Source organism: Narcine bancroftii, chromosome 1 (genome assembly GCF_036971445.1).
Source record: "Narcine bancroftii isolate sNarBan1 chromosome 1, sNarBan1.hap1, whole genome shotgun sequence".
NCBI lineage: Eukaryota > Metazoa > Chordata > Chondrichthyes > Torpediniformes > Narcinidae > Narcine > Narcine bancroftii.
In genome coordinates this window covers 276,186,503-276,211,663 of record NC_091469.1, presented here as the reverse complement: position 1 = coordinate 276,211,663, position 25,161 = coordinate 276,186,503, and the positions used below count along the sequence as shown (strand labels likewise).

The 25,161-nt window shown below is 38.4% G+C and overlaps 1 protein-coding gene across 7 annotated transcripts in view; it reads right to left on the bottom strand.

Moving 5' to 3' along the window:
• LOC138744153 (uncharacterized protein C11orf24 homolog) overlaps positions 1 to 25,161 on the bottom strand; it is a 117,353-nt gene that overhangs the window by 8,616 nt on the left and 83,576 nt on the right. Inside the window, exon 1 of one of the 7 annotated variants that reach the window (XM_069899822.1) lies at positions 11,286 to 11,373. The exons of 4 other annotated variants lie outside the window; for them this stretch is intronic. The gene's annotated coding sequence lies outside the window, so the exon portion shown is untranslated. Of the gene's footprint in view, positions 1 to 9,550; positions 9,574 to 10,601; positions 10,693 to 11,285; positions 11,374 to 25,161 lie in introns of those variants that run through there. 2 more of the 7 variants (XM_069899812.1, XM_069899840.1) reach the window with 2 other exon arrangements.

Here is a 25,161-nt window from a genome sequence, read left to right as displayed (position 1 = left end):
ACCTTCATCTGTGTTGCTTTTACTTCTGTCTGGTCTTTCACCTTCTAACTCTATAAATTTCAAACCCTGCTGCCCATATCCTAACTGACCCTGCATTCTTTGGTATCTGGACAATCTTCCATATTTTAAGCTGCTGAAGGATCTATAACTAAGGGTGACACCACAATACAAAGTATGTGCACTGATAAATCTGTTCAATAAATTATGGAATTCCTTCTCAAGGCTCTCAGTTCAGATCAAGTTTATTACCATGCGTATCAAGGAATAGTGAAAGTTTATTTGGCGAGCAGTTCAGCTTGTCATCCATACATAGTAGAACATTTAAAAAGATCGAAAAAAATGCAGTGTAATGGAGTTATAGAGAGATCAAAACAGAGGGAATGCATCATTATTTTACCAGTGTGAGATTCAGGGAGGAGAATGATAAAACAGGACAGAACGTGTCCTTGATTCAAGTGGTGCGTGATCTCACTCTCTTAAATCTTCTTTCCAATAGGAGGAGGGAGAAGAAGCAAGGCCAGGATGAGATGAGTCTTTTAATATGTTGGTTGCTTTCCTTAGGCAGTGGGAAGCATGGATGGAGTTCACGGAGGGAAGGAATTTGGGTGATGATCTGAGGTGTGGTCACAACTATCTACAATTTCTTGCGTTCTTGTATGGAGCAGTTCCATAACACACAGTAATGTATCCTGAGACAGAGGCTTTGAATGGTCAAGCCAAACATGCCAAAGAGATGATTATGGATGCAATGGGAGGCGAGGACCTCGATACAAGTGCTATCTTTAAATAAGTAATGCTGGGCAAATTAGTGGGCCCCAAAGGTAGACAAACCCCTTGATCCTCAGAATATGTGCCAGGGTACTGAGGGAAATGGCAGATGTTATAGAAGAGGCGATTGCAATAATTCTCAAGATTTTCTGGACTCGCGGCAGTTCCCAGCATAGTGGAAGAAATGGAATATCATGCCATTGTTTATAAAAGGATGTAAGCAAAAGGCAGGTAACCATCAGCCAGTTAGCTTGACTGTTGTTGGAAAATGCTTGAAGCTGTCATCAAGGAAAAATTAGCAAGCTATCTAGATAGAAATTGTTTTATCAGCAGACAGTATGGATTCAAGAAGGGCAGATCCTGTTGGAGGATGTTAATAGAGAGGAACAGGAGGATCCTGTAGACTAGAATTTCCAGAATTGTTCAATAAGGTGCAGCATAAACTTATCCATAAGAGTTGGGGGTAAAGCATTAGCACGGATAGAGAATTGGTTAACCAATAGCAGGCAGAGAGTTAAGGTAAACTGGTACTTCTCTGGTTAGCAATGTTGGTGCTGGTGTGCAACTGTTCACGATATAAATTAATAATTTGGAAAAGGAGACGAAGTGTTGTGTATCAAAGTTTGCTCATGACACTAAATTGTGTGGAAAAGCAAATTGAGCAAAGGATATGGAGAGTCTTCAGAGAGATAGAATAAGTGAATGGACAAGGGTCTGCCTGATGGAGGACAATGTTGGTAAATGCAAGGGCATTTGCTACCCCTCCACCATCAGAATTCTCAACAACAAACTCAATTAGGGACTTACTTAAGGACCTTTACATTTACACTTCATTGATTTTTTTTCCCTCTGTATTGCAATTTGTTTACATTTATTGAATCAGTTGGTTTTTTTTTAAATAAACACACTTCCAGTATATGGCAGTTCTGCCTTGCCCACAGGAAAAAGAATCTCAAGAGTTGTACATGATGTCATATATGTACTCTGAATCTGGATGGAAAATTAAATCAGAATATTAATGAAATGGTCAAAGAAGAAGCATAATGCTGCATAGAGTGATTTGAGAGTGTGCATGAATAGCAAAAGGTTGGTGTGCAGATGAAACAGGTCAACATCGCGAGAAAGACTGAATTTAAGAGCATGGAGGTTCTGTTGAAACTTGACAGGGTACTCTACTAGTGAGGCCACACCTAGAGTATTACATATAATTCTGGTCTCTTTACTTCAGAAATGGTATACTTGCTTGAGAGGCAGTGCAGAGTAGACTCATCAGATTGATTCCAGAGATGAGGGAGTTGGGGGTTAGCCTTCAATGAGAGATCGAGTTGTCTGGGACAAGCTGAATTTCCTTCTGAGGAAATAAGCGGCGCTGAGTATTTTTTGGCATTTTGGCATTATATATGGTAGAACGGAGCATGTCATTAGAGATGTTTACCCCCAAGAACACAAGATCTCTGCCCCATTTCCTCAGTAATGGATCTTAAAGCAGATTAGGCTGAGCTTTAGTTTCTGTTCATCCATCCTGATTGCTTCTTAATTGGCTAGTAGTTTTACGATGTCCCTTTGAAATGGCTTTGGAAGTTGGTTTAATATACATTGAAGGCACTATACAAATCGTGTGCGAGAGAAGGAACATGCTCTACATATGAATATGATTTAAGCCTGTGAGAATAGATTTTACTTCCTGCTGTTACGATGACTTGTCAACAGCCTCTTCTTCCCCCATTATTAAGTCAACTTCATCTGATCAGTGAGAAAATCCAAAGGAGAATCAAATGTCATCAAGATTCTGCTATGCTTTATCCATAAAGAGACTAAAATTGATTAGTTTTTTTGGAGTAACATCATTATAGGAAGGATGTGGAAGCTATGGAGAGGGTGCAGAGGAGATTTACCAGGATGTTACCTGGATTGGAAAATGTCTCATCTGTGGAAAGGTATTCAATCTGTTTTTAATGGAAAGGTATTCAATCTGTTTTTAACATTTTCTATAATATCCATCTTGTATTAGATCCCGATATATTTTTATTAGGGAACATGCAATCATTAATCGATTTAGGTTTAGAGGATTATCAGATTTCATTTATTTATTTAGCTTTAGTTGTGGCTAAGAAATGTATAGCACTTACTTGGAAAGATAGAAATATACTAACTTTAGATAAGTGGTATTTGGAAATGAAATTTTGTTTGACTATGGAAAGGATATCTTTTTCAATTCAGGATAAGATGTCTTTTTATAAGTTAAAGTGGACTCCGTTTGCTAATTATATGCATTTAAGTTTGATTTAAATATATGTTTAAGTGTGATATTTTAGTATTGACAATTTTTTTTGTTGTTGTTAGAATTTTTTTTAGGTTAAGTTTTATCTCTTTTTTGTAAATGGGTATTTTTTTTCATATATAATATTGTCAATTTTATTAACTCTTCACTCTTTATTTTGGGGGGAGGGTTGGACTAATTTTAAGTTAGACTATTAATATTGTGTTACAATTAACGAGGGGGGTTATTTTGTGTAGTTTTCTGATGTAATATTGTAATCATACCTTTTTAAATTTTTTTTCTATTTTTCTTTAAATGTAATTCTTTATTGTATTCATGTTATAAAATTTTAAATAAAGTCTTCAGGAAAATTTCTCATCTGGTTAGGAGAGTTGGGACTTTTCTCTTTGGAGCATAGAAGGATGAGAGGAGACTTGATAGAGGAATACAAGATTATGAGGGGCATAGATAGGGTAGACAGCCAACACCTGTTTCCCAGGGCAGGATCAGTAAACACCAGAGGGCATATGTACAAAGTTAAGGGAGGGAAGTTTTGGGGAGACATCAGGGTTTTTCAAAAAAATATACACAGAGTTGTGGGTACCTGGAATGCCATCCTGAGGACGGTGGTGGAGGTTGAAACACTGGGGGCATTTAAGGGACTCAAGACACTTGGGTGAAATAAAAAGTGGGTTACAATGTAGGGAGGATTTAGTACTTTTAAAAAAAATTAAGAAGGAATATATGGGCCAGCACAACATCAAGGGCTGAAGGGCCTATACTGTGCTGTATTCAATGTAATCAGGATAACTGCAGATCCGCTTAATGTGCATTCACACCTCAGCAGCAATATACTAAATAACAAATAAAGACACAATATGTTGGGATACAAGCAACAACTTCCAGGATTTTGACCCACCACCTGCAGGGAAGATGAAAAATCAATGGATAAAATTGTTAAGGAACTAACCACTTTGGAGCCCAAAAACAGATGACTCTATCAGTCATGGAGCCATAGAATCATTCAGCGACCATCATTTTAAAAAAATGCTATTAGATCCCTGAGACACCACTTCCCTCATACAAATTATGCTGATTACTTTTAATCAGTCCTTGCCAATCCAAATGCTGGTTGATCCATTCCCTCAGAATCCCATTCACCAACTTTACAACTACAGATGTCAGGCTCACTGACCTGTTGCTCCCCTTTTTAAATAGCAGCACGGCACTCTGGCATTTCAGAGGCCAGAAATGATGCAAATATCACTTCAAGGGCCTCCACAATTTCTTCCCTAGCTTCACACAAGGGACAAGGATGCACTGAATAGGGTCCTGAGATTTGTCCGCTTTAATGCACGACTAAATTTCTCAACTAATGTGATCTTTACCTTCTCTAAAGACTGATGAGAAATATTAATTTAAAACTCACTCTTCTCTCTATTACTACAAGCATCTGTGTTTCCCATTTGCCTCCCCTGAAGGACTTTTTCGACTTTCATTTGGATGATGCTATCTTCTGTAATAATGGTTCCAATAAAACTTTCATTCTCAATAAAGAATTCCTCTATTCTGTGATGTTTTTCAAAACCTTCAAACAGTTTTTGTTCCACTTCCTGGATTGTTGCTTTCATAATTACTCTTCCATCTAAGGTCACCTTCTACCAGCCCAGGCTCTCCTTATCCATACATTCCACCCAACCAGTACCCAATGAATACCATAATCTCCTGGATACAAACATCAAATAAATCTTCCACCTCACCCTCATACTTTCTTCACTATTTTAAAAAGACAGTTGGTTCTGAAGCATCCTTATCCTGTCCACAATCCTTCAGATGATGTATACCCCTTGCAATAAATGCAAATATTCCATTGGCTTTCTTGATGACTTGCTGTACCTGACACTAACTCCTTCAATTTCATGCACTGGGACAATCAGATCTTTACCCCACAAAATTTTGTATTTCACACAGGAACGAAAGTTAATGTTGGCCTTTCCAAATATCTGCAAGCTATCTTGGTTTCATCTTCTAGGACCCTATGATTTGTTGAGTGTCACTCCCCTTTAATAATAATTTACTATTTCCACTCGATTGTGTAGTTTGGAATCATCATGTGGAGATCAGAGTGATAAAGACAACGGATCTTCATTCAACAAACTGCCACACAGGGGTGACAGATCTGGACAAATGATCTCTTCTAATATACCTTTTAATAAAATGACAGCAGTTTCAATCATTCAAAATTGGTTAAACATAATTATAAAAGTTAAAATTGCACTGCCATCTCTGCTCCCATCTGTTGACATTGCATGTCTGCAACCGTTAAAGCAGACTTCTGCAGGTGCTTTGTATCCTTTCGATTCAATAACCCACTTAGCTTTGGATCATCCGAAATTTTGGCAACAGTGCACTTGCTCCCTTCAAGTTTATTATTATTATCCAATTGTACAGGTACAATTGGGCAAAACAGTGTTCTTCGGTCCTTGGTGCAAAAACATCCAAACATAGTACACATATTTACAAATGATTCATATGTAGTATATATAGAAAAATAATAAATATCATTAAATAAATCATAAAGTCTCAGAGGGTTTGAGTGAGCAATCCATCAGTCATTCAGCAATCTTACTGCCCGGGGAAAGAAGCTGTGTGTGGGATGGTGGGGGTCCCCTCATGATTTTGTAAGCCCTCTTCAGACAACAATCCTGGTAGATCACATCTAGTGCAGGAAGGGAGACCCCAGTGATCCTCTCAGGTGCTCTTATGGTCCTGTAAATTAACCTCTGATCTAATACTCGACTGCAATCTTTCCACCCCTGAAATGCAACTGTGATTCATAATCTATAATTGTGGCCTCAGCACTGAATATATTGCACCACACGACCTACCGATTGCCGGTCTGAAAATGACCCTTTTATTCCCTTATTTTCTGTTAATAAACCATTTCTCTCAGCTTAAAATATATTGCTCACAACCTTGTGAAGTAACCCTTAAGATAGCAGATTATAAAATGCAGTCACCAAGAAACAGGTCCTTTGACCCACATCCATACAGACCAAGATGGCATTGTGTTTGTCCCATTTCCTACATTTGATCCATATCCTTCCAAGACTTTCTTATCCATATACCTGACCAAATGCCTTTTGAGGCTTCCTTATGCAGCTTGTTCCAAATGCAGATCACCAAGTGAAAAGTTGCCTCTTAGGTCCCTCTTAAATTTTTCTACTCCCATTAATCTGGTACCATCTAGTCATAGAATTGTCTACCCAAAGAAATAAACCTCTATAAAATCAAACCTCAGCCTTCTACACTCTTGAGAAATACCGTGAAAATCCAAATACATAATTCCTACCGATTCTTCTTTATTCACTTTTTACAAGGTTCTCTAACAAATTTGTGAAACACAACTTCTCTTTCATAAATCTACGATGAATTTCCTTGATTGCCTTGTCACTTTCTATGTCCTCTAAGGATTCCAGCATTTTCTGAATGGACTAACTGGTCCATCAGCCTGCTTCCTGTCTCCTTCTCTGTATAGTGGCAATACAGTTGTTGTTTACCAATTGTCTGGGAAACATCTGGAATTTTACTTTATCTTAGTGCTGTTAGGAAATTGCATATTTGGTTAATGGAATGGAAGAAGAGAGCAGATAAAGAAGAAACAAGAAACCAGAAGGAAAGTTTCTGTAACTGTCTCTGCAGCCACTTCCTTTTAAACCTGGGACATAGGCCAACAGGTCCAAATGACTGTTCAGATTGAACAATTTGCTCGCACTTTTATTACTGAAGAGATGGTTTTAAAGTGCCTTCCTTCCTTTCGGCTCTTGAACGTTTATTATTTTTGGGATGTTTTTAAGTGTCATGTCATGAAGATTGACAAAAACAAATTATTTAGAATCTGTCACTTTATTTCTCATTATTAATTCTAGAGTCTCATTTTCCAAGTTACCATTTTCAATTTTTGTAGACGCTCTCCCTATCGGTTTTACTTTATTGACAAGGTCACTTTCTCACACATCTTCTCCCTCTATAATTCAAATTTCACTCATTTGTTTCTGCTTTCTAAAACAAAATTCCAAATCTTCTGCCTTACCATTAATCTTCCCAGCACTGTACATATAACTCAGATAATCCACTATTATTCAAAATTTCCAAAGATCTGCATCAAGATGATATGGTGAGAAAGTGACCTTGCCAATAAAGTAAAAGATAGGTAGAGCTTCTAAAGAAATTGAAAATGGCCACTTGGAAAATGAGACTCTAGAATAATGAGAAATAAAGTGACAGATTCTAACCTGAGCCCGATTCCACGATCCCATTATACTCCCTGTAATCCAACTGTATCAATGTCTGAAAAATGAAGTATGTTGAGAAGTTATTGGGAATAATATCCATTAGTCCAGATCTGTTGGTGCAACATCATCATCGAAGTCTTGGGGATGCCAGATATTAGAGATTTATTGTTAGTCTTTTCTTTGAATTTTATGCCATCCTTAATTTCCTCAACTAGGCACAAATGGTGAATCCTTTTCATAAGTGGGGTAAAACACCAAAGTCTGTAGACACCTTAATGAAGGGCTCAAGCCCAAAAATTTGGTTATATATCTTTATATTTGCTAGATATAGTACACACAATTTGACTTGTTGAGTTGAGTTGTTGAGTTTCTCCAGGATTGTGTTTCTATGCTTCTCAAAGACCATTCTTTCTAATTGGACTATACTTTTGAGATTTGTGATTTAATTTCTGCCACTGCCGATTCACCATTTATCCTTCAATCTATTATTAGCCCAATTCACTTTGGCCAACTCCATCTTCATTCCATTGCATTGCCTTTACTCAAATGCAAACTTTTGACCTTTTTCTTATTTCTGTCCATATTCTGCATTTTGTTGTTCTGAGCCAAATCATTGTCCCACCACAACAACCATCTGATCCTTCATTATCAAAACCCCAGTATCTACAAATTATTTCTGAATGGAAAATAACACTGAATTTTCAGATCCCATATTTGTACTGGATCTCTAATCATACTTGTTTATTTTTGTCAATTTTTATGTTGCTCCAATTATCGTCCACATTTTGATAAAATATCTTTAAATTTACATTACAATTCTTCATTATTAGAACCATACAGATCAGAAGCCTGCATTTAGAAACATAGAAGATAGGAGCAGGAGTAGGTCATTCGACCCTTCGAGCCTGCTCCGCCATTCAACGAGATCATGGCTGATCTTAAAGTTCAGTACCCCGTCCCCGCCTTCTCTCCGTAACCTTTAATACCCTTATACTGAAGAAATAGATCTAATTTCCTCTTAAATATATTTAATGAACCTGCCTCTACGGCAATGAATTCCACAGATTCACCACTCTCTGGGCATATCCATCCATATTTTTCTTAAATGTAAAAATAGAGCCTGCATTCACCATTTCAGCTAGCAGCTCATTCCACACTCTCACCACTCCACACTCTCACCACTCCACACTCTCACCACTCCACACTCTCACCACTCCACACTCTCACCACTCCACACTCTCACCACTCCACACTCTCACCACTCCACACTCTCACCACTCCACATTCTCACCACTCCACACTCTCACCACACTCTGTTTGAAGCTCCCCCTCAACATGTCACCTTTTACCTTTATCTCATGTTCTCTAGTTATCGTCTCACCTAACCTCAGTGGAAAAAGCCTGCTTGCATTTGCTCGATCTTTACCCCTCATAATTTTTTAAGTCTCTAATCAAATTTCCCCTCATTTTTCTACATTCCAGGGAATAAATTCCATCTGCTTATTTTGTAGCCCAATTTTCCATCTGGCCCAGATCCCACTTCAAGCTTCAAAAGTCTTCCTTGCTGTCCTCCAATCTTGAGGTCATCTGAAAACCTGCTGATTCAATTTACCACATTATCATCCAGATTGTTGGTTTAGATCAGCCATTCTCAACATGGGCCATTCGATGCTGCCCCAGGGACCACAGCACATTTTGTTGGGGGGGGGGAGTTGAAGAGGGAGGGCACAGACTGCAATCACTAAATATTTTTATATAGTCAATAGGAGAGAAGCAAGGAAGAAACCAAATAAACCTGACCACTTCACAGGGAAGGGGGCCCACCAACTTTGAGCAGAGCCCTATGGGGGCCATAGCCAATAAAAGGTTGAGAACGACTGATGTAGATGACAAACAACAATGGATCCAGAACTAATTCCTGAGACACACCACTTGTCACAGGCTTTCAATCAGAGAGGCAATCATCCACCACCACTCTATGGCTTCACCTGCACAACCAATGTTGAATCCAATTTACTAGCGCATCCTGAATATCACCCTGTCATTGACCTGCATTATGGCCTTTTTTGTTGCCTTTTTCAATACCTCTTCACCTGAATCCCCATCTTCTTTTTCAATCTTTGACCATAAGAAGGACATTAGACTTAGAAGCAGAATTAGGCTATTCAGCCCATCCACCTTTCAAATCATAGATGATGTATTTTCTCTGTCAACCCCATTCTCCTACCTTGGCTCTGGTAATTTCTTCTTCTATTGCAAATTCCCATCCCCTTGTCTAGTTTGCCTAAACCTTCCACAGCTATAAAAAGGACCCATTTTGAAATAATAAACAAGCATCTGCAAATTACCATAGGAGAGTTCAAAGGGCTGAAAGATGAGGCAATGTTTGATCATTTCAAAACGGGCTGTTCTAAAGTTTTTTTTTAAATAAACAAATAACTAATATTTTCAGCAATTAAATTTCCAAGATTACATTCCTTAAAATCAAATACAAAACACTCAGCAATGAATTTGTTTTGAATTTCTATTAATTGATAGAAGCAGCGAGTTTGGCCCAATTACATTATCAAATTGAAACAGCAGCTCCAGGCTCGGCAACCAGAAAGAGTGGAAACTAACTACTCAATCATTTGAAAGTGAACTCTAACCTGTTCTCACAACAGTTACTGCATCACAAGCAAGAAATGTAATTTGCTCAGAAAAATGATTTACTTTGCAATTTAACTGATGACTGGTAGGAGAACAAAGAAAAGAAAAGCTGTATTAGGGTATCAATGGGTAGGTTATCCCAATTTTTCACTAGCTTTTCAATGACTTAGTGAGTAATGGACAAGCCTATAAATTGCATTTACATGCAGGAAATACAGGGATCCAGATAGTGGTTCGGCTGGAGAGGAATCACAGACAATAAAAATCAATATTTGAAGATGCCTATGCAGACTTTTTGGATTAGTACAGAACAATAATATAGATCTGCAGGTTACAAGTACAAAGCAATAAATAACTGGTGTCCTCCAGATGATAGTTAATGAAGGACCAATGGCTTATCTCCAGGATCTTGATATGAAGTAGGCCTCACATTCCACGAGCCTGTACAGCTTTTTTTTAAGGAGTCCAGAAAACAAAATACTGTACCAGAAAAAAAAATGATTTTTCTTGGCAGCCTACTAATAAATAAGGATGTAGAATATCATCACTGATTATTGTTATTCCTTTACAAATGTAACTGATTCACCAAAAGGTTTAGATGTCTTTTCAGTATTCTAATTTATACTCACAGATTAATTTTAGACAAGGCTGACTTTCATCCAGCTTCTTCAATAGTGAGACCCAAAAAAACCCAGTTGATTTCAATTGCACAAGTGTTCATAAATACTGCGTTGCACATCAATCCTGGTGACATTGGCAGGGTCTCAGCACTGCAGGTTAGTGATGCAGCTAAAAAAAGCTGCATACCATCCAAAGATTGTTCGCTGCTCAAGCAGGTTCATAAATAGGTGAAAGTTGAACATATTTTGCTACCCAAATGTAATAACACCTTAAAAACCTTGGTTTCTCTTTTTTAAAAAAGGTTTATGAAAATAAAATTTACCTGTAACAGTTAATTTTAAAAAAAATTATAACCTAGAATAGGATTTTGCTGAGTAACAGCTTTCATGCTAAATATCACTGTTCCCAAATGAAAATATCAATTTGGTACTAATTTAGAAGCAATTTTGCTTGTTGGGAAACAATCCACCAGGAGCTGGATCAAAGCAAACTCATTTCAAGTCGCATTTTAACAAGCCTCAGCTATTACTCCTCCGGTGTCACTTTAATTCCAAGCCCAGATTTGAAATTGTGTTGGAAAATTATGTACATTAATAATTCCTGTGAATTTTCACCGAACCACATCCCTAAAATGAGAATCCAACTATGAGTTTCAGTAAAATGCTAATATCAGACCTTAAATCTATCCTTACCCAAATTCATGTACAGCAGGGATCATTTAAGAGGAACCAACATTAGGAGTCTTCTCAACACTTGGAACACTGGAGCTGTCATTCATGGATCCATCTTACAGCCTTCTATACAAGTTACTTAGTGCACTTTTCCAGTGAGACACCAGAATGACTCAAAGTTCAATTTCAGTCTTCCATTTAAAAAAAAATCTATTGGCAAACTTATGAATTTTATTTTTAGCAAAAGCATTAAATTTGATGAAAAACATGCATCTTTTCTTGAACATTCCTGATCACTACATTGACTGTCTGAAAGGCTGCTTTTGGGAATGTTGATCTAATTTGCCTTCCATTCTCCCACACATCACTGGACTACTTTAATTGCCAGCATTGTACATTATTTTTGGAAACTTGCAAATTAACCAGAAATATTTGTATCCCAGCACCTTGGAGGGATGAGGTGGCAGGAACTGGTAGGGAGATGGGGAAGAAAGAGAAGAGACAAAAATGTCATGAGATTGTCCACATATAAATTAATGACACCTGATTCCAGCCACTCCACAGGCAATGGTTTATCACTCTACTGGTCAACATACAGGATATGACAAACAAAATCCCCTTCAATTAAAAATTGGGAATGACTTCAGACCCTAACACCAATTCTGTTTTTTTTTTAAAATCATCTTAGATGGAAGCAGACTATTCACAAACTCTAAATTCTGCTTCACATTAATTCTCCACAATGATCTGACCAGCTATAAACAAGACACCAATGATTCAGAATCTGGCAATGGGGAAGGGGGCACAGGAACTGGTATGTGCAGAAGGACCACAGCAAATATTACCTGGAAAATAATATGCTGAATCATTGGAATTTACAAATAGTAAATTAATGGAATTGCATTGTTCTTCCACCTCACCTCCTTTCCCACCTATTGTTGCAAAAGTTCTCCTTAGTCACCATCCCCAGCACTTCATGGACCTCTTACACCACCAGAAAGTTAAGGTCACCCAAATGAATCCCCTTTCCCAACTCTCAAATGACCCATTTTCAATCTTTCATTTACTCTCGGTTCATAAGCATTTCAGATTTTAAATTCGCATTATTTTGCTCAAAGTTTTCCATGGATACTCTGTACCTTCAGGGATTTATGTTCCAAACTAGAAAATTTCCTCTCCAAAACAATCGGATTCACTGGTAAATTTTGTTTGATAATCGTCTGATTAATCACTGTGGAATGTTTTGTACATTTGAGATTGAGTCAACTCTTTTTTGTTGCTGCTGGTACTTGAAGTCCAACCATCGACTACAAAATTTCAGGTTAATTTTATTGGGAAAGTAGGAACTAAGTATTGTAAATATGGTGCAATTAACTGTAACCCAGTGACCCCAGAGTCATACAATCATCACCAACAATAATTATTGACTTTCTTGCTCAAACCATTGCATAGAATCCTAAAACAGAAGATAGTCAAGCCTTCTCCCAAAATGAAGAAACAATTAAAATGGATGTTTCACAAAACAATTTGAAAGGGATGGTGAGCATGCATGTGTTGGAGAATGAGTGGGTCAATGACCAAGAGTGCCAAATTCCTCACTTGGAATCAATGGTTTAATCATCATTTATTATAGTTTATTGGGAAATATGAGGGAATATGATTACTTCAAGAGCCAGCAGGGCTTGAGGGGCCAATTGGCCTCCTTGCACGTCTTTAGTTCATGCCCCTATTTACATCAATGGAGTTGTTGTCCACATTTCCAATGATCTCACCTGCTCCCGGAACTCCTCCATCCTGATCAAAAAAGCACAACTGCGCCTTTATTTCCTGCAGAGCATGAAGGTAGTACACCTTGTCCCAATACATTGATGGATTTTTAACCACTATACCATTGAGAGTATACTTACCTATGACATCTTGGTGTGGTATGGCAATGATCTCATATCAGACTGTAAAGCACTTCAGCAGGTGATGAAAACTGCACAGCGGATTATTGGCTTCCAATTACCCATCATTAAGAACACCTATCAGGAATGAAGTCTGGACAGGGCAAAGAGCATCATGAAGGATGCATCTCACCCTAACTATGGACTTTTACTTTTCCATCCGATAGACACGACAGGAGCCTTCGCTCTGGAATCAGCAGGCTCAAGAAGGGCTTTTATAATGGCTTGCATTTGTTTTTATTTGCACATAGTTATCTGTCGAGAACACTATTTTTTAATTTCTGGTTGGATGCTAATTATATTTCAATGGCTTTGTATTTTACTTGGCAAAATGACAATAAAGTTGAATCTAATATAATCTTTAGCAAATATAAAAATGCCCTTGAACTGGGGACATAACATCAAGATTTTTTTGGGGAGGTGGGGGGGGGGGGTCAGTGTGAAATTTTAAGGCAGAAATGAGGAATAATTGGTTCTCCTAGAGCAGGGGTGTCAAACTCAAATTCACGGAAGGCCAAAATTAAAAACTTGGACTAAGTCGAGGGCCGAACTAAATATTTATTGAAAATTTTCAACAACATCTGCATGTTTTCTCTTCTTTCAACATATGTAATGTTAAACTTTAGGATATAACTTTAGGAGGATAATGTTACAGGTCAGGAGTAGGTAGCTCAAGTTCACCCTTTGCTTGACCTGAGGGAAACCTATTTGGTCTCTGTGGAGATGTAGTCAGCATTCACAAGCTGTGTCCATTTTGGCCTGCATCAGGACTCAGCATTTCCTGCACACTCCTCAGGCTCTAGGCCTCTATTCACCCTCGACCCACCATCCCTCTACCTGACCAGTCCTTTACCCAATCTCTACTCACCCCTCACTCCACTCGCTCTGCCTCTACCCACCCCATCCTATACACGCCCCTCTACTGCCTCTCCCCTCAACCTGTTCCTCCCTCTACCTGTCTCTCACCCTCTAATCACCCCTCCCCTACTCGCCCTGCCCCTCCCCTTTTACCTCTTCCCTATCCACCCCTCCTTCTACTCATCCCTCCCTCTAACTGCCCCTCACACCACCATAACTTCCCCTGCCCATTACTCCTCACCTACACCCTCTGCCGGCTGATGACATCGACAGACTTCTCGTGTTACAATTTCTCGTGTTACAATGGGGAAGGATGTGCAATGAAGGGGGAGGATGGTGGGGGTGACATTACCAAAAAACAGCATCGGCTCTCGCTGCAGGGCGGGCCACCTCTAATACATTTTTGAAATGATCTTGCGGGCCAAATATAATTATATCGCAGGCCAAATTTGGCCCGCGGGCCAGAGTTTGACATGTGTGTCCTAGAGTGTCATGAATCTGTGATACTTTCTGCCCAATCAAGCAGAAGAGACTGCCTCATTAAATGCAATTCGGACACAGATTTATGAAGAATACGGGAACTTGGGAAACAGGTGAGCATTAGTAGAGCTGCATCCATGTCAGTGATGATCACTGAATAGCAAAACAGGCTTGATGAGCCAAATGACCTACTTCTGCTTACATTTTAAAAAAAATATTCTTAATAAGTTGAAGTTGGAATTAGCTAAAATCTGTCACCACATCTTTTGAACATACTCACTGGGGAAAGAGAGGAGATACAATCCATCAAGCAAATCACCCTACTTTCAGAAAAGATTGAGCTCAAGATGTTTACTTTGGAAGTGCAACATTACAGCACAAAACAGGCCCTCTAGGTTCTATGTATTGTACCTCAAAAATGTCAGAACAAAATTGAAATCTTGATCACATGAAGTATGCTATTTTAAAAACATTTGCTACTAATGCATGCCTATACTTGAATTCAATTCGTCTCCAAATATTTGGAAAAAATGTAAAGCTGCAGAAGGCTTTCCAAACTTCAGATTGAAGTCCCCTTAACCCACATGCACCATAATACATTGCTTTTAAAAACCTCAAGTCTCATTGATTAGTTTGTAAATTAAGGATATCAGTTCAACATTGGAAACAAAATAGTTTTAATTTAGGTAAAAGCTTGTCAAAAATCATTTGGTTAACCTGGATAGATAAAAGAATGGCCACTGTTTACTTTCTCAGAATGTCATGCTATTCTTTCTGCTTGATCCTACACAGCACATGTTAGAATTCCAGAAAGATTCTAATCATTTAATTCAGACATGCTGTCTGAAGCAGAAACTGGACACAAAAATTTGATGTGAAAAAGCATTTTAAGTGTAGCAGTCTCAAGTTTTGTTACGCAGATATGGTATAATTGTGGTTCAGACAGCATATTGAACAAAGCACACAACCATGTCATGACTAATTTGAAAGGGTAAGGACAGCATTTTTCAAAATAAGAACCAACAAGTTGCAATATTCCAAGTCAATGACCACATTTTAAGCTTCAGTTATGTACAAATGCAAAAATGAAATGAATTTTGTTAATGAAATTTACAAGTTACATAAAAACACAAAAAAAATGTTTGTCACTTCGAGCAAATGGTGCTTGCGTTGTAATTTACTCAAGAAACAGCTTTGTGAGAAACCCAACAGCTCAGCATGTTGACAGCTTGCTTCAAGCAGATGGTCTTGTGGTCTGAAAGAGCCCCTGTGCTTTGAAACCAATTAAGAAGGGAGTTTTCCATCATCCCACTTGATATATTTTAGCAATACAAATTTGCCTTTTGCCATTGTACAAAATTTTAAAATTCAGTTTATTTCATGGGAAAATTATTTTTATTAGTTCAGCAGCCAATAACATCAATATCTTGCACACAAATATTGGAACATTTCACAAACAGAAATGCATAGAGTAACGCTTATAGCTCATCTCAAATGATAAGGGGTTTAGTTATTGAAGTAAAATGACCAATTGGTGTGATTTAAGGCAATATTTCACGTAAAATGGTGAAAGATTGTGTTGGTCATCTGGCCCATGTTATGAATTTGATGTAAAATTTTAATTCAAATCAACTTTCTGATAATATGGTCGAACTGGTTTTATCCTCAGAACACACAATCTTGATCATTTACATCGCAGGAATGACACATTACTACTTGTCTCTTCAAAACCGAAACCCATTTGGGCCAGAAAAACAAAAACCCAGAAAATAATTTTCTGTAAGATTTAAAACTCCTTACATTTAACATTATATTTTCAGGTCCAGATACATTATTCTGAGTGGTTATTATCTTTTATGCCATTAAAAGCTCACAAACCATCACATTTGTTAATTAGTTTTGCAATCTTGTTCCCATTTAAACATTCCTGGTATTTTCTGGGACAGAAGCCATGAGTCTCTTCAAAGGGGAATTCATCTCCCTTGTTGAGGATAGTTGGAAATCTTTGTGACATTAACTGAAAAGAACCTCCTTTTCAGTCTTCTTGAGAGCTTTATTAGTAAATGATTTTGCCACACTGCAGTGCACGTCGAAAGAATCAAAGGCTTGTTGATCCAAACCAAGGCTTTTATTAACCAAAAGACGAGAGTGTATCACATGTAGGTCGACCAGTCCAGAATGATCTGGGTCTGGCTAGGAGCAACCCTTTAAGACCTGCCAAAAGGCGTGGATATGCTCTCAGCCAATCACAGCCATCCTACACTACAACATACACATATATATATATATGCACATCAATGATAGAATCCGTACTATCACACATACCATTTTTGTTGCTGTCATTTTAGGGGCAAGACTAAATGGAGAATACACTCCAGATTAAGTCAATACAACAGCTGGTATGGATTGGAGACTCCAACAAGTTCCTGAAGGCTAAGATCTAACAGAATACACATGCAAGGAATATATTGTGAGGGCAAAGAATGTAGGAGGTCTAGCAACTCACTAATAACAGTGCAGCCAAAACCATCTAAAGGCTCAAACACCCCATGGCTTATCCTGCTGAGGAAGGTCTCGGTCCACTGGAATGTGCACTCCAAATATCTTCTCATCCAGGATTTTGTCCTCAATAAATGTCCTTGGCTCCATCCCATAACATTATCCAGTTCAGCCTCACCTCCACCACAAGTTGCTTCCTACTAGAATAGAGATAATCAACAGAACAAACCCAGAGAATGATGCTCTGAAACAGTAATGCACATTTCCCTCATATTTGGTGAACCCTCAAGGCTACCTTAATGAAGACACCCAAAGGAAACAAACTGAATATGCTGGAAAAACTCTGCCCAAAATTACTAGAAACTGCACAGAGTTGTGACTGCAACCCAGGCCATCGCACAGAACAACCTCCCCTGCACAGATCATCAACTCTTCCTGTTATCTTTGGAAAGCTGCCAACATTTTAATAGACACATTCCACCTTGTTCCCACCCCTCCTGTCAAGCAGTACAGTCTGAAAACATGCACACTATATTCCAGAACAATTTCTTTCCTGTGGTCATCAGACTATAAAACAGACCTCCTTTATGTCAAGGAAGATCTCTTGAATTTTGCAAACCTTTTCTCATTGCAGCCCTTCCACTGTTTTTAAAACTACTGCTTCTTTGGAACACCAGATTCTGTAGTTTTGTTTGCACTTTTGCATTACCTGTTGTACTGAGGTACGGGTTGATATGCATAGATAGCATGCAAAACAAACTTTATCATTGCATCTTCACACATACAACAATAAATAATTCAATTCAAACTCTGCAGGTCACAGAGGATCTGTGGAAGGATCCCAAAATTGAAATAGAGTAAAACCCCCAGTATACAGCGTCTACAGGGATTGCAGATGCCGGATTTGCAAATTTTCCGGTTGCCTGAGACTCACTCTCACAATGCCCAACTAATATACCTGCATTAAGAATAAACAGCTTAAAAGTGCAAAATGTAATTTAATTTTAAAAAAAGTATTTTAATCCTTAATTATGTAAAGTTTACTTTAATCAGGTAATGCCCACAAAACCTACAAAATTTAAGGAATTTTGCTCCTTCCGTGCCACCATCATAATGAACTTTCCCCTTCCCCCAAGTTTACAGACAAAGCCATACTTATATACTTGATACTAATGAAGATGAAGACTTACGAGGCAGGGATAGAGAGACACCTTGGGAGAGTTGACCCAGCGGCAACCGACATCAGCCGGCACCATTTTATTCAAACAGCTGCTGCGGGCAAGGCACAACCGGGGTGCACCGCTGGCAGAATGTTTGCTCCCATCTTCACCAAGAGTTTGTGTTGCTTCAGAGAACATTTACTTTTACAATTTTAAACTTTTTTGAACTTTTAAAAAAATTCTTATTTATGTATTCATTTCCTTGATTTTTTTTTGCCGGTTGCTTGAATTCTGGATAATGGGGTTTTACTGTATTTTTTTTTCCTTTTTCATCTACAGACGCTGACTGACCTGCTAAGTTACCCCACCCCCCCTTGAAGATTTAAGCCCTTCACAAATCTGTTGCTACTGCAGAACACTGCCCCTGACAATAAAGCTCCATCACAAGCCTTGGTCAACAGTAATCACCTTTTTACCTTGGAATCTAACTACAAGACTTGCAAACATTGATGACAAAATCCACTAACTCCTCAAATCACCAGCGTGATCCTCAGCTGTCCGCTGTAAACTATATGAAATCTGAGACCTTAGGCCGTGCACAAAGCTTGTGGTTTACCATGACCAAGCAATCACCACCCTGATTGCAGTGAGGTGGACATCTTAGATTAGATTTCAGATTTATTGTCAGAATACATACATGACATCACATACCACCCTGAGATTCCTTTTTCCTGCGGGCGTGGAAGAATTACCACTAGTTGGTAGTGCTAAAAAATAAACTGTACATAGTGTAAACAACCAAAGAACTGTGAACAGATAATGAATGAAAACAAACACAGCAAACATTTCCAAAGTATGGGAGAAGAACCACTAATAGTCTCTGCCAGTCCTTAAAATCAATCGTGAACCAATGGCATCCTACACAACCAGATACCCAAAGCAAGAACTCCTGCCATCCCTTTGGACAAGATTTTCAAGCATGACAATTTTCAAGAATTTACTCAATATTTGAAAAATATAATGTAGCTTCCTCACTGAACCATGGGATTCCCTGACCCAATACTGATCTGAAGCAGTTATGAAGCTGCCAAACACTATTTCTCTCAATCTTGGGCAAGTACAAGCAGTGGAAAGCGGGTTATCACCCGATCTACCCACCTAAGCGGGTTATCACCCGATCTACCCACCTACCTTGCCTGACAGAATCTACCTGTCCTACAGGTGGCAGGGGACAGCAGACAGCAGGGAAGAAGTAGATACAGCTCCTGTCTCCCAACTTCACCATCCCCCACCTTCCCATCATCCCCCTCCTCACCTGATTCCACCTTCCCTTTAACCTCTTTGATAATCTTCCTCGACCCATTCAGTCCTAGTACAGGGTCTTGTTCCAAAACATCAACTATCCCTTTGCTTCCACAGACACTGCTTGATCCACTGAGTTTCTCCAGCAGTTGGTTTACTCCAGATTCCAGTATCTACAGTCTCTACCATCTCTAACTATAGCTGACCTTGGGTACCATTTTTGGAGGCTGCACATTCTCTCTGTGCATGCTGTTCTGCTGTTTCTTCCATGTCCCAAACAACATGCTTGTTAGTTAACTGGCTATTATAAATAGAGAATTTGGGATGGGGAGGTGTGAGTAGGCGAAGTTGTGGACAGGAAAAGTTATTGTAAATTATGAAAGAGAATAGGACTGGTTTCTCTCAGTTGCTCAAGAGTTGGTATAGACAGAGGGCTGAATGGAAAATTATACAATTTAAAAAACCCATTGAAGAATCATTCGTCACCTCTGAATACACACATATGTAATACAGAACCTTAAGAGACTGACTGAGAAGATGGGCTATCCACAATACCAGCAAACTTCTTTCTCCAACTCCTGCAGTGAAAGCATAATCTGCTTAGGATATATAAAAAAAGTCTGAAGTTATTTGCCAAGCAGGCTCAATACAGAAAACCAGAAACATGTAGCAACCACAAAAGAAAAACAGCAATGCAATTTACAGTTTTCCCTACACATTTGAAATAAACCAGAACACATTCTTCGAATCCATACAAATCACATTTTTGCTGAACTTCTGATGAAACTTTACTAAGTCTTGATGAGGAAACACACAGAAATACAAACCTCAAAATAAACCCATCCGCCAGTTCTTTTGGAGTTTCAGTTTTGACCAGAGATCAAGTAGATTCCTTACAAGTAGAAATTTAAGATAGTTCCAGGTATTAAATTTGAAATAACCATTTTCTTTGAAAGAGACCTCAGTGCACTGATAAACATTTGTTGTTCAACAGCGAGAGACAACTTCTGATACAATCAAAGTAGACAAATGTGTAACAGAGAAAAACTGGATGGACTAGATGGTCTTTGCCACCTGTCAAAACTGGATATCTCTGGGCTCTTTGAATATTTTCTTTTCCTTAACGACAAGCAAAAATAAAATTCCAATTTGCTGATGAGGAGAGGAGATGGAAATGATCCTTAAGGATACAAAAACTTATGTACACAAGGAGTGAAGTGGCCTGCTAAATTTAAATATTTAGCATTTCAAGTGAGGTGGTGGGGGGGGGGGGGGGAGGGGTGGAAGAAGACAAAATAGATTTGGAAAAGCACCAAATCCACCTGAGTAACAAATAGTACTAGAAAGTTACTTACACCTGTCATTCTGCTCTCTTCAGATGTCATTATCAAAACTCCAAACCCCAGCCAATTTCAAATAGCAGCAAATATTTGAGACACACCTCATAAACATTACTTACCTACCTCACAAGAGAAAGCTAGAGAATCATCCTTGTTTAACTTTGTTTGCCAATTGTTAGGTTTACATAATTCAGAATTCATAGAATACAGTATTATGGTGATTAGGTTTTCACCACATTCACCTTCCATCCAACTTAATGTCTCAAGAGGTTTTTTTTGTTAGAAATGCTTTAAAAGCAGCTTCGTAGAAACTAGTTTTCCAGCTTTAATAAATACAGGTGTACAAAAGTGCATACAGCGTAGATCTTCCAGCCATTAAAGTGGCAAAAGCTATCATGTGGCAATCCGACACCAATAATCAACTGTTCTCTATCACCACACCATATAAAGCTGTAATTGGATGTTGATTATTGGTGTCAGATTGCCATGGGATAGCTTTTGCCACTTTAATGGCTAGAAGATGAGTTTGCCAAGATGGAAGGACTTTATCCATCCCAGTTATGCACAATAGATGACCCAAACCTTATCCTGCTTGAACCAAGAAGATTAGAGGTAATATTTTGAAAACTGAAGTTTGATAAAATGTGGCACATTTTTATAAAATATTTTAATGTTTAATGAATCAAACAGTAGTTTACAATTTTGTACATAACATACAAAATGTTTATAATCTCTTGTTGAACTTATTAATTTACATGTAAAGCCAATTCACCAACGTACCATTACTGTTACCCTTTTGGTGGTTTAAGTGTGGATTTTTTTTCCCTTTGTAATTTAGGAGTTATAGATTTAGGATAAGTATATTTTCTCTAAACCTGGAGTGAGTGAGTGTGAGTGTGAGGGTACACAATTCAGTTTTTTAAAAAAACTCCATAGAACAGCATCTCTCAGCGAGGATCAATTCCCAATTTGAGGGACCATACAAAATGGGTAGAATTTCACACCTCATTTGTATCCCTCTTTATTTTTATTTCATTAGAGACAATAGGATATATAACATATAAATTGCAATTAAAATTTTCAAGTGTGGCATTTTATTCCTTGTCTTGGTAATTGCAGAGATTTTTTTAAAATTAGATCATTCTAAATCTCTCTCTCTCCCTCTTACCACCCCCACCCCCACCCCCCCACCATTGGTCATAATGGCCACTGCACAACTGTATCCTTCTATGCATCATCCAATGCAGAATACATCTGATCAAAGGAAGAATCCAGTTGAATTTGCTGAGTGGTCCATTTTGACACAAAATTTACTGGAGTCGCTCTCTACTATCGTGGGTGGATTGAGGAAAAAATATTAATTTTTATCTGCTTTGTGCTGAAAGAAACTCTTTGCAATCAAATTTCTTGGCCCCAGGAACTTCCTGCACCAGAAGTTACTCCATGAAATTGAAGCAACTGTACTATAGGCAGCATCAGTCTAATAAAATGAAGGATGACAAATAACAGCTGACTGTTTTGCTCCGACTTTCACAGCCTAGTACTGACCAAGCATCAACTAAAGACGTATTCAGTAAATGGACAAAGCCTCTACTTTCTATACCCCTCGTGTTTTCGGTGATGTAAATCAAAACTTGGAGACACACGAGAAACTGCAACTGCTGGAATCGAGAGCAACACAAAATCTACTGAACGAGCTCAGTGGGTCAAACTCGAAGGGTTCTGACCTACAGTGCCGACAAGAGCTTTTCTTACACTGATACTGCTCGATCTCCCTGCAAAACTTCACTCATCCACTGACAGTTAAATGTCTTCTGGAACTTCTTAGGAAGTACACGTCAAACAAGAATACTTTCAATTATTTTTCAAGCCTGACCAGCAAATATTTGAAGGTGGAAGCCACATTTCTGATCCACCGTATTGAGCCTTTAAGTAGAGTGCTAGTTAGAACAAGCTTTTTTTTCAAAAAGCAATGTCTTTTAACAATTGTCTTAACAATGTGGCCTCATGGTCATTAAATGCAGAACAGACAGTGAAGGAGAACATAGCAGATGGCACTTTGCATTACGCCCATACTTGTACAACATTGCTAATGGCATAGCAGTAATCCAACACATCCTCTCCGCAAAGGAAGATGCGATGTACAAAGACAAAAGGAAAGGAAAAAAATAATACATGTCAGCCTGGAGTGACAAAGTGAATGCAAAGATCACCAGATGCTAAACTCCCAATTTCAATGATAATGTAAAGTGTAGTATTTCCAAGCAATACTCACAAATTAAAGGTACCACTGAGGATATTAGAGGTCTGCAGCTGGAACAGATGAAAGAAAACATCTGCTATTGTTTTGCAACAGCTATTGCTGTTTAATTAAATTCATGAAATTAGGTTTAATATCTTCAATGTAAACTTTGATTCAAGTCTTCCACCACCCCACCCCCTACAAAACAGACATTTCCATAAAAAAAAACACTGACAAAGCTGCCTACTTTCTCTCCAACTTTGAGCACTGAGCCTATCCTTTTATATTTATTTTTACCTTGTGGCCAACTGTGTTAGTTTAATTTGTATTTGGTTCATTGGTGTGTTTTATGTGCCCATGTCACTGTCTTAAGAATTTCATTGCACCTGTACATTGTACTTGTGTATAAGACAATAAACTAATCATTTCCTGTTGCACCCTAAGAATGAGCTTCACACAACAGTATTTGGAACTCGGATTCAACATTACCCCTCAGTAAATTCCATTACCCTAAACTCTATTTTGAATAAAGGTGTGGGAGTTATCCCTCATGTCATGGGCAATATTTATTTCTTAATCAACATTTGCAAACAAAAAATCTGTCACTTTCATGCTTGCTGTGCTACCTGTTTGACATCAGATGTAAAGTATGAAACCCACTACAGAAGTGAGCCTTTTTAAAAAAAAAACTTCAACACAACTCTCAAACATTTCACGCTATTGAGAGCACTTCATGACAATATTCTTGAACATAATCTTGGTTCTTTTGTTGATACCTCATTTGGAGAAATGTAGTGTCAACTGATTTGATATCACTGTGTAAATGTATAGTTACCTCCTTCCACCTTCTTGTACATCATCTCTTAACTCGTAATTTTATGGAGGTTTCTGATGCACCATCAGTAACTCCAAAAGACTGGAAGTTATGCAAAAAGGATAGGCTTTTATTCACAATAGCATGAGGGAACGTCCATGTTGGTCAACTGTCCTGAACTGAAGAGGGGGCTGTGGAACAGTCACCTTTATTCAGGAGTCTGTGGGAGGAGCCACAGGTACAGTCAGCCAATGGGCATGCCCAGACAGCTAAATATACAAACAGTGGTTGACCACAGTTTCTGTCAATGAGAAGTCATCAGCCACAAATAAAAAGATGGAACTTGGTTAAGTTTTCAAACACATTGGTCTCTCTGTACTCCAAATGACGCACAAGATCAATAAAATAATGTTTCGTGGATGGCTGCGCAGTAGGCCCCGAGCCAGTCAGTGCTGCAGTAGCCTTAATAGTAATCAGAATCATGCAAATAAATGTTGCCGATCTATGTCCTGCTGATATAATACTATGTTTATTTTGCAGCTGAGTATTTCTCATTTACATAGAAATGTGGAGCAAAACAGCTCGGGATCAGGCCTGTGATAACTGTGCCAAAAACTCTGCTGCTTCCACATGATACACGTCTCTCATTTCCTCGCATCTAGAAGCCTCTTAAGTATTCCCATCATATTTGATTCCACCACTACTCCTGGCAGCCTGTTGCAGGCATCGACAACTCAGTGATTAAAAAAAAACTTGCCCTGCACATTTCCTCTGAAGTTCCCCCAATTTGGTGATCATTTCACCTTGATTCTGACCATCAACCCTATCTATGCCTTTCATATTTTTTTGTAAACTTGTCATGTCTCCAACACTCCAATGAAGTCAACCCAAGTTTATTCAGCCTCTACCCATTTGCTTATATCGTCTAATCTAGGCAACATCCTGGTAAATCTCTTTTGTACCCTTGCTAAAGCCACCAAACCCTTCCTATAAAGCAACATCCAGAGAGGCACAAAATACTCCAAGGGCAGCTTGACTCAAGTTTTATATAGCTGCAAAGTGACTTCTTTACTCTTGAGCTTAATGCTCCCAACAAATGTCAAGCATGTCATACACCTTCTTTACTCTGGTCACTTTCAAGAAGCCATGGACCTCTGCATACAAATACTTTTAAGTATTCTGCCATTAACTGTACACGTTCCCTTACTGCGACCTCCCAAAGTGCAGCACCTCATTCTTGTCTGAATTAAACTCCA